Here is a 9007-nt window from a genome sequence, read left to right on the forward strand (position 1 = left end):
TATATCTCACCTTCTGTTTTCTCGTTGCAGTTTCCAACTCATCTCGAGTACAATTAAAGTGACAAAGAAAAAAGGTAAACACTGTCTATAGGTGTTAAAATATTCAAAACGAATTCAAAAATACTGTTCCTGGATAAAAGCTGTAATATTAGGCACACCTTGCTTGGGGATGAGTTCCATTGAACTCAATGGGACTTAATACTCAGAGAACCTGGCTGCAAAACATCACTCTTTCTGCCATTGTGATATAGCTGTAAAATATCACTTATCTTGCTCTTTAAAGGGACAGAGACACTTCACATGTCCTTTTGTAGCTATTTATATGATTCCATTATTCAACCTCGGTCCCATATGAATCCTTTAAGGCACATCTCACATCTGAATGTATGGGTGAGCGTTTGATATAATGCTATTTGAAGTGAGGCCCAAATGCCCTTCTCCCTGTTAGAGTCAAAAATTGTTGCTGCACCATTCATTCTCAGTGTCCTGGCTTCACTACCCCCTTGCTTACTTATTCTCTTCCTTCTCTACATGTTCTAAGCCTGCTAGTCTAAACACATTTACCTGGGGGTAAATTGCATTGAATTCAATAGGACTTACTTGGGAATAGACAAACAGAGGGTTACACTACATATCCCACCTCCAACTCTCTCACACACATTTTCTTACCCCTCAAACCATCTCAACTTCCTCTTTCGATATTTCTCTGCTGTTCTACCTGCCATTGCTGCATACTTATCCTCCTTTTACAACCTTTGAAACCATGGGAACGTGTTTGATTCACTACAGCATCCTTCCCACCCCCCACCCCCAAAAAGCTATCTTTTATCTCAGTTTTCCACTCTTGAGTTCAGTTCATCACAATTCCACAATTTATTTATTTGTTGAGGAAAAGTTGTCACAAAAATTTGCTAACAACAGGGTGCGCTTTCCCTACTATATACATTTTGAGTGCAGTATTCCTCAATACAGTCATACCTCAGGGTGAATACGCTTCATGTTGAGCACGTTCGAGTTGCGCTCCATGGCAACCCAGAAGTAACAGAGTGCGTTACTTCCGGGTTTCGCCACTTGCGCATGTGCAGAAGCTCAAAAGCGGCGAAAAGCGACACACGCGTGTGCAGATGCACCGTCGCTGGTTACGTTTGCTTCTGGATGCGAACGGGGCTCCGGAACGGATCCTGTTCGTATCTAGAGCTACCACTGTATAGCAAGAACTGTAATATACCTGGATCAGGCCAATGCCTCATCTTGTCCAGCCTTGTGTCTTCACAGTGGCCAACTAGATGCCTGTGGGAAACTGGCTAGCAAGACATGAGAATGGGAGAAATCTCCGCTCCCGTAAACCCTCTCCTCCTCCCAGAAGGGAGGTATTGTGAGTGGGAGCAGTTCCTGCATCGACAGTGGGGCGTGTTTAGCCCTCTGCATCATCACCCTGCTGCCGCGCCGCCCTCCGGCTGGCCAGCCAATAGGGTTGGCCCGGGGGCAGGGCTTAGCCGCATTCAAGTGGCCGCGGCAGCCTCCATGCCTCATTCAGCTGCTTGGAGGACGTCGGATTGGGTGGTGGTTAGGCATTGGAATATGTGTTGTGTGTTGGTGTGCGAGGTGTGGCCATCACGTACCCCGCCCCCTCCGTTAAAGGAATCCGGCAGTCGTGGATCCTGTCTGATGCCCTGCTGGTGGCTAGGGCCATGGCACGACCGCCGGTGACATCAGGGGAAGCTTCCAGTTGTATTTGCATCAACAAGCTCCTCCCACTGGTTGTTAAGCTTCATTGGACAACCCGCTGCGTGGTTGGGGACATGTTTAGGTTGTTTGATCCAATGCCTAAGCCAGTACCACTCACATGCTGTAATCAATAAAAGTTGTGGCCTTTCTCAGCCCATTAACCTAAATACTTGTGTCCTTGTCTCTTATTCACCTCGACTCACAACTCCAGCAACTGGCATACTGAAGTATTATTGCCTCCAATGCTGAGGGTGGAGCATATTTTTCCTGGCTGGTAGTAACTGACAGCCTTCTCCATGAATTTGTCCGATCCTCTCTTAAAACCATCCAAGTCTGTGGTCATCATTGCCTCCTAAGGAAGTGAGTTCCATAATTTAACTGTGCTCTGCTAAAAAAAGAAGAAGAAAAGAATCTGTGACTATGAACATTTTTGCAAGCTGTTTTCCATAAAGCAATTCATTTGTGTGTCTTATTTTTTACTAAAATATCTCACAGGGTTCTTGTGAGGATAGAATGGAGAGGGGGAGAGTCAGGTACAGCACTTTAAGTGCCTTGGAGAAAAGGTGGAATATTAGTGTAACAATAAAAAAATAAGTATTTTCAGTAGAAAGTGAGGAGCCTATTGTACTCGCATATATATATATACACACACACACACACACACACACACACACACACACACAACTATTGAGATCAAATGACCTGACACCACTAGAACAACATGCATGTTTTAGTAATGCTGGGCCATGAAGTCAATGCGACTTCTGAGAGTAGCCTTAGGGCATAACTGTACTGAGTATTGCCCAAGGCAGCTGATCACTAAGTGACATATATAATGTAGCTAATTCTTTGATCTGAATGAAAAACCCTGCCTAAGAATGTGAAATCTTTTCCACACATTTCAAACAAATTTCAAAAACTTAGTGTCTGTCCAAAACTCTGGTGGTTGTAGTGTTGTTGCTGCTGCTGCTGTTATTTCAATTTATATGCCACCCTTTGTCAAAAGATCTCATTAGAAACACAATACAAACTATCAGTGATAAAAACATAATAAATACATACTAAAAGGCACACTGACAGGCAGCCTAATAGTAAAATAATCATCATCACGACAGTGCTCTCCCCACACTTTTACAGGCCATAGATTATTTAGTAGCCATAGGCCTGGGTAAAGAGGAATGTTTTTGCCATGTAATGACAGTGCCAGGCGAGGCTCTCTGGGGAGAGCATTCCACATTTGGGGAGCCACCATTAAAAAGGTCTGCTTTCTTGTTGCCACCCTCTGAACCTTTTGGGGAGTGAGGACAAAGAGAAGGGCCTCAGATGCCAAGTGCAGGGTCTGGGTTGGTTAGTATGGTGAGAGGCGGTCCTTTAGGTCCTGAGGTCCTGTAAGGCTTTATAGGTCAACACCAGCACTCTGAACTGGTGAGTGAGTTTTCATGATTCAAGTGCCTCCAAATCCCTTTTTCACTTGCTGTGGGTGGTGCAATATACATGCATTAAGAGGTAACCTTAGCATTAGGTCAAGGCATTGACTGTTCCACAGTCTTTTGTAGAGCGAAGAAGTAGGAAATCCAAAAATCTTGAATGGTTTCCATAAAGGTACTGCTTTGTGAGGAAGAGAGGCGAAGGGAGGGAGAGAGAAGAGGAGAAATAGAAGATGTCACATATGAAATTCATTTTCTTTCTAATGCATCTTTGAAAACTAGAAATAAGATTTCAAATATGTATTAATACTGGGGATTTCAGATAATGGAATAAGTATTCTAACATATTCCTTTAAATAATCTTTTTTTTAAAGGCCACTCTCTTTTGTCAGGCCTAGTTTGGGCTACCTTAAAGCTGCCTTCAATCAAAGTACAGCTCCTCATTAAGAGGAAAATTATTATTTAACATCCTCATTTTGCTTCCTCTCATGAATTATTTGCATTCCAAAATGTGCACAGCATTAGTTTCAGGGTAAATGCAAATATGACAGCGGGATTCCTCACCAAGCTTCTTTTTATTATTAGCTCTTTTTATGCTCTCCATTTATTATTCCCTCATCATTTTTCACATTGTATTAAAACCTTACTGTTGCCTAAAATAATAATATTTTCTTTCATTCGATAATTGCCCCAGCCTGGTTGACTGTAGTCTCTGTTGCAGACACTACCATCTGTAATTTGCAACAGTTTATAATAATTGTTCGTCTTTGCATAGAGGAAGCTCTGGAAATAGCTATCATGGTGCCTGAAAGCTTTCTTTCCTAGTGAGCATGTCATGATTCCAGGTGAAGGCCACATAGATGGTGGAGAGGCCAGGCGTTCTGGTTGAACTTAGACTGTGGCAGAGATACACCCTGCAGCCTGAAGATAAATTAATGATTTTCTTTTTTAAAGAATCCTCCGTTTGCTTTAATGTTACACCTGCCATGTAGGGTTCTAAAAGGACAAATTTCTTCCTTGGAATTCATTCTCCAGAATTCAGAATAAAACCCCCTGATGACAACTATCCTTTATATTCTGATTCCAACATATGAAAGATGAATTATTGCAGAGAAGGCAGTTTAAAAACAATAACAACAGAATGCTTAATTTGGATGAAAGCAAGTTATCAGTGGCATGGTTTCTGCCAGGGCCTTATTTGATAAACTAGTTACAATTACTTTCTTTTTTTTCCTGCCTCCCCCCCTCTTCCTGGTCATATTAAAAAAAATGGTAATAGATCTGACTAATTAAAGTAAACTAATAAAATCATTTGATCATCCTGATTCATGGCACTTCATTGTGCCAAGCTTCCCTGTTGACTCTCAAATTGTTATTGTGAAACCCTTCTGCATATATTACACAGGGGGACAGCTTGTATGTCGCTTCCTATCCTTTCATTGCTGTCCATCATTGAAAAATCCCTCAACACAATGGCAAATAACAGGAACACGATGCCACTTAAACGTTTGCCCAGCCATGTCCTTTTCTAAGAATGCAGCCAGCGGTTAATAATCTGAGAGGGTTTATTCCCTTTTCTGTGTTGATACTGGCAGTTTTGGATCAAATGTGGATTTGGATGCGTGACTACAAAGAATCTGAAATAGATCAATCACAGGGAGGAATAAGACTTAACATTCACAGACCCACAGAGCAGCGTGTAATTTTGTATCAAAACATCTTCTGATCATAACTGAATAGAAAAGGAGACTGTTTTAACTTCCATACAAAGCAGGCAAGGGTTGAGGAACAAATTGACCAAAGGCAACGTTTTCTTTAAAAAACCCCACAAAAAACCCCAAACCAGAAATGAATTAAGGCTTATTCCATTGCTTTGGAGAGTGGCTTTTTTTTTCTTCCCAAACTTCCAAAATGGACATGACTATTTAAGGAGAATATGGCATTCTTTTTAAGCTGCAAACTTTGCCTACCACCCTGAGATGATGAATGCTTTGACTTTTATGTCTCCATATGCTTTTGGAGGAATGGTAACATAATTATTATACCTTCAGTAGGTCTATTTATGCAGATTGCAGGATGGATGTGATATAAAAGAAATATATGCATATGAATATGTGTCCATTCCCTTTGCTGGTTTTCTCAAGGGGTCTTGGGCTCTATTCCTTAACTCCATGGCTGATTATTACAATTTATTGATATTGAGGGGCAGGGGAATTGAGGCTGAAATACAGACACATCCCAACTTCTTGGCTGAGTCAATATCTTCTTGAGCTCTTTTTCCAGATTGCAAGAAATGCGGTATTCAAGTGTCTTAAAACGTTAGATATTTTATTGACTTAGCGGTCAGTCCTGCCATTCTTCGTTTGTCTTTTCAACAAGTATTTTTTTCCCCTGAGCAACACTCCTGCTTTCAAGGATGTTTGGTTTATAAAGGACATTCTTGATATTTATCTAGCAGAAAATCATGATATCCTTGGCCAATAACCTGAGAGGACCATTAATCCTGGTTCTGTTTCCGACTGTTTTGCAACTTTACTTTCCCTCCGCCCATTGCTAGTCTTTAGTATTATCAACTATGTCTCTGGCAGTAGAGGCTACTCTGTAAGGCCCCACCAACCTCAGTCTGCCCCCACTTGCTTACCTTGTTGCTTACAGCCAATCCAGAGGCCAGCACTGCCTGCCTGTTTCCTCCTCCTTAGTCTGAGTGTTGCCATTGTAGAACTCAGCAGAGAGGATGGGGATAAAGCTCTTCAGTAGTTGGGTCTGCCTGTCATTGACTCTAGCTCCACCTGCTGCTGGTCTTCCAGCCTTCTCCCCTTCCAGTCCAAATGGGCATCACCTACCATGACTGATCCTTGGAGGTGGGTTTATCTGCCACATTGTCCAGGTAAACTGTTCCTGTCTGAGCAAAAGGAGGCATGGGAGGCCTAACTAAACTATATCCTATCTACTCTTGTTAATTCAAACTAATCAGTTAATTATTTCAGATATGTAAGTCAGCTTATCCAGAGCTGCTTTATGCAGGCAAGCACCTTAACTGAGATTATTTATATATATAATTTGTTGGCATCCCTCTGTCTTGGAAGACAATAGAAGCATGCAAGTATAATAGAACATTAAAAGAGGTGGGGGTTTTTTTTAAAGACAAAAACTAAATAAATTCACTTAACATAGACAACAAAGGCTGCCTGAATTGTTAAAAAGGTCTGTATTGCCTTCATTGCTGCCTCATCATTTCTGCCCATAAGCTCAGAATTAGTGAAGTTGAACAGAATTCAAAAATTGGGCAGCAATCTCAGCGAACCCTTGTTCATGTGTGGATGATGGTGCCTTGAACAGAGCACTTGAAGTTGGGTCAGTAGTTTACTGCACAGTCTCATTTTCAAATATTCCCTGGATCTAAGGCTTTCAAGGGTTCAGTGGCACCCAGGAACTATCTAAAGCACTCACATTAGAATAAACACCACATCCACACCAGGCATTCAAACTACATCTAATCATATTTAAAGCACATGGGTTGTCCCAAAGAACCTGAGAACTGCATTTGTTAAGTGGGCTGGGAACAGTAGGTTTGGGAGCAGTAAACTACAGCTTCCAGGATATTTTTTGGGGGATTTTTTTGTGGGGGGGGGGAGTTGATGTGTATTAAATGTGCTTTAAAACTATGGTTTGGATGTGACCAAAATTGCAGTCTCTCTCTCTCTCCCCGACCCCCTGCATCTGATTTATAAAACTTTTCACAAGTCCAGGCAAGAGAAGAAGCCCTTTTATTGAGCTTCGCTGCTGGAAGCGTAATCAGAAAGTCTGCAGAAATGAGAAATGTAGAGTAGTGGTCATTAATTCCCCCCTCCACCCCCAGTATGATGTTTACCTCCCTCACTATGTTAGAGAGTTTCGTTCCAGACTTGTAGCCTATGGCAGTAGGCTAGGGAGAATGCACTTCGGTGAGATATAGCTCATAAAAAGTGTGACAAATTGCAATGCCAGGGTTGTCTTGGTTGTTTGTGATGTATTGAAATTAAATCCCAGACCAGACAATAAGGGCAGTGACAGAACTTTGCTGTTTCTTATAGGTCCCCTTTACAAAGCCCATAATGAGAGAGACTCCGAAAAACTCAACACATCCTGAAGCAGAGATGACAAAAGCATCTATTCCAAGAAGGAAAAGCTGTCAGGAGTAAGACAGAGAGTGAGGGAAAACACACATGGTGAGTGTGGTCCCAAGAGCTTCTCTGCTTTACTTAGGAGTGTCCTTCTGTTAAGAAGAGCAGTAACTCAGGTGAGCACTTTATGCATTACAGTGGTGCTGGCAGAAAAATAGGTTCTTTGATTTATTCCTTGCCTAATTGAAAACTTGATGTGGATGGTTTTCAGGAAATGAGTTACACCAGAGTGCGGCTTGAGCCTTATAAAGGCTGAGTGCCCATAAGTCTGAGAGGTCAAGAAAGTTTGGGCTTCCCATTTTGTCTGGTTTGTAGTTTCCAAACAAAAGCTTTCAGGAAGGAGTCTTGCCAGCCTTTAAAAATGTGATGGCTTGCTGATTCTTCTATCTTAGAGTAGCTTAGATTTCGGCAGTGGCGTAGCGTGGAGGGTGCAGGGGGGGCCAGCCGCACCGGGCGCAACATCTGGGGGTTAGGGTTAGGGGGCGCAAATCCACGGGTTAGGGGGCGCAAATTACTTGCCTTGCCCCGGGTGCTGACAGCCCACGCTACGCCACTGGATTTCGGAGTAAGAGGAAGCAAGGGGAATCTATGAATATAATAAAAGCCCTGCTGGATAAGAAGGCAAGGCCTACTTTTTGTTCAGCATCATGTTTTCACAGTGGCCACTAGATACCTACGGGAAACCCACAAGGAGGACATGAGTGTAACAGCTCTCTCCCCACTTATTCCTCAAACTATCAGAAAGTAAGCAGGCTGACTTCATTATGTGGGTGCTTACTAACAAATCACCTTTGGTTACAGTCTCTATAGATGCACTAGAAATGAGGCATCAACTCTCAAATTTCTGTTTGAGCTTACAGTGAAATTCCTATCCTTGAACGTTCAGCTAGAGAAGAAAACTCATAAAGTTTGCCCAGAGCCTTCTTTAAATAGGGCTATTATTTACAGCTTTCATATTAGTGTCTTTATCAGTGGCAACTTTTACTTAGGAGTATTCAATATTAATTTCTGAAGCTAGCACAGTGGCTTGGCTTTCTAGGGGGCTATCTTCTGCTTTCTTTCCTTTTAAAAAATGGGAGCAATTATTTGTGCTTATGAGAGCAGTGGGAAATGCAGCAAGCTAAAAAAAAACACCAAGGGAAAAAAACCCATCAGATTAGCCACAGGCAAATTACAGAACAGACACAACCCCAATGCACATTTGCTCTAACTATCTTGCTGCTGACCTCCTTTTTAAACTGGCCATTTGATTTATTTGAATGGATGAATCACCTTGGCAGAGCTTTTCTCCAGACCATGTTCTGAGTGTGTCCTATTAAAAAATACTAGTCAATATCTTTGTAATATTACACACACACACACACACACACACACACAAGCAAATAGTTTTAACCGATGATACTTCTTAGTAACACTGGAAAGCCCCAATATTATTCAAAAACTGCACCTGAGTTCCTCTCTGAGATCAGTTCCTCATATTAGGGCTTAGAGCAGACTGAGATCAAAGTAAGGGCACAGGTGTGTTGATGAGGGATTGGGAGAAATTCAGTTCAGTTTGTACCCCAGTATGCTTCAGTGATGTGAGTGACCAGAGGTCAGGTGAGTGCTACTGCCTGAACCCGCCATCTACTATTGCCTTCTGTGAAGTCCTCAGACAAGATTCCCTCAGGTCTAGATCAGTTTGGCTCC

This window comes from Podarcis cretensis (genome assembly GCF_951804945.1).
Source record: "Podarcis cretensis genome assembly, chromosome: 6".
Lineage (NCBI taxonomy): Eukaryota > Metazoa > Chordata > Lepidosauria > Squamata > Lacertidae > Podarcis > Podarcis cretensis.